Genomic DNA, 2061 nt, shown 5'->3' with positions numbered 1-2061 from the left:
CTGTGGAATTGTCTTTTTGTCTATAACTGGAATTTTATCTTTATGATATTATTGTTTTTTGACTTACATATTCCACATATTATTAGGTTTATTGGCCTAGGATTTTTATATTTTCTTGGTGACTTGCTCCTTTAACAGTAAGATTAGTAAATTTTTGTAACAATTTTTGACTCGAAGTCAATTATACATGATATTAATAAAAGAACACTAACTTGCTTTTGGTTAATATTTGTGGGATATATCTTTTTATATCCTTTACTTTCAAACTTTATTTGAAAATAATTTTATTTTAGGTATAAAAGCGTAGAGTTGGACTATATAATACAATTTGATTTTCAATTTAAGTCTGAGAAAATACCTTCACTGATGGGTTTAAGCCCTTTACTTTCTTTGTGATTACACAAAGATATTTAATTTTATTTTTATGATTTTAATTTGTCTGGTGAGCAGAAATTATTTTCCTTCCTTCCTTTTTTTCTCTTTTCCTGCTTTCTATTAAATTGGTTTTTTATTTTGAAAAAAATTTATTTGCTGGTTTGAAAGTTACAGTAATAATTTTTATTCTTTTAATTGTTAATATTCAAACTTTAGTGTGCATCAAAATCACCTAGAGTCCTTGTTAAAAACACAGATTGCTGGACCCCACCCTCAGAGTTTCTAATTCAGTAGATTTGGGGTGGGACTCACATACAGTAGTGCAGTCATGCACTGCTTAATGACACTGTGAGAAAAATATCATTAGGTGATTTTGTCATTGTGTGAACATGGTAGAATGTACTCACATATACCTAAATGGTATAGCCTACTACACAACTAAGTGATATGGTATAGCCTACTGCTCCTAGGCAAACCTGTTGCTGTATGAAACAACATGAGATTAAATCAAGCACAAGAGACAATGACACAATCAAGAGAAATGGTAAACATGACATATGAGTCTGCTGCCGGCATTAGCATGGCATACAGTTATACTTATACGACAAATGGTTTTTTTTTTAGTAGAAAGAGTACACTCGAAAATAGTGATAAAAAGTATAGCAAATACATAAATTAGTAACATAGTTATTTATTATCATTACCAAGTATTATGTACTATACATAATCTTATGTGCTATACTCTTATACGACCACTACTGCAGTAGGTTTGTTTATACCAGCATTACCACAAACACGTGAGTAATGCACTGCACAACATTACGACGACTACTATGCCACTAGGCGATAGGAAATTTTCGGCTCCATTATAGTCTTATGAAACCACTGTTGCATATTTGGTCCATTGTTGACTGAAACACCATAATGCGGTATATGACTTTATTTGCATTTCTAACAAGATATGCTAATATATCCCGGGTAATGCTAATGCTGCTACTCTGGAAACCACACCTTGAAAACTTCTCAGGAATTGGTGGTTACTACCAGGTAAATATTAGCACCTGTATCCAAATAACCATTCTGAGTTTAACTTTCTTGTCGTTTTGGAGTTCTTTTATTGTTGAATTCTCTTAACGGTCCCACCAGCTCAGCTATTATTAAAATATTTAAATTTCCTTGTACCCAATATTTTTAGTTGTTGGCATTGGAAACTCTCAGAGGAGTTTCTTTGACTATCTTGTCAAAGAAACACTGCCAGGAACAGAATTAGGGCTTTAATTTCTCACAGAAGAATAATTTCCCCCCCAACCTAAGTTCCAAACACAGAAACTTTCTTGTAAGTTCCCCTGGATTGGTAACTGGAGTTTTTTCTGGTCTCTTTTTTATGGAGATGCAGCTTTTACAGACTCCTCATTGTGAGTAGGAGTTTAGCTCTATGCCTTTGGTGAACCCATTCAAGACCCTGTCTTCTGCCCTTGATATGCAGTTCAAACTTCAACCCCTATCCTTGGGACATTGGCTTATGGCTTCCCATTCTAATGAGTATACTCTTCATTTCTAGCACCTCAGGGTTTCTCTTTTGAACCTGGTTCTGCCTGTACACATTGGGGAGGGAGGATGTATTTCATCCAGCATTTCTGTGTGCTTAATGGGGTGGAAGAAGCTATGTTATCTCAGGCCTCTTGG

At 34.4% G+C, this 2061-nt stretch overlaps 1 protein-coding gene across 1 annotated transcript in view; it reads left to right on the top strand.

Moving 5' to 3' along the window:
* Positions 1–2061, top strand: part of CUNH9orf135 (chromosome unknown C9orf135 homolog) — a 69376-nt gene that overhangs the window by 54239 nt on the left and 13076 nt on the right. The gene's annotated exons all lie outside the window — the stretch shown is intronic.

Source organism: Pteropus vampyrus, unplaced genomic scaffold, assembly GCF_000151845.1.
Source record: "Pteropus vampyrus isolate Shadow unplaced genomic scaffold, Pvam_2.0 Scaffold186, whole genome shotgun sequence".
Lineage (NCBI taxonomy): Eukaryota > Metazoa > Chordata > Mammalia > Chiroptera > Pteropodidae > Pteropus > Pteropus vampyrus.
Note: the sequence above shows the minus strand (reverse complement) of the source record. Positions and strands in the feature narration are given on the sequence as shown.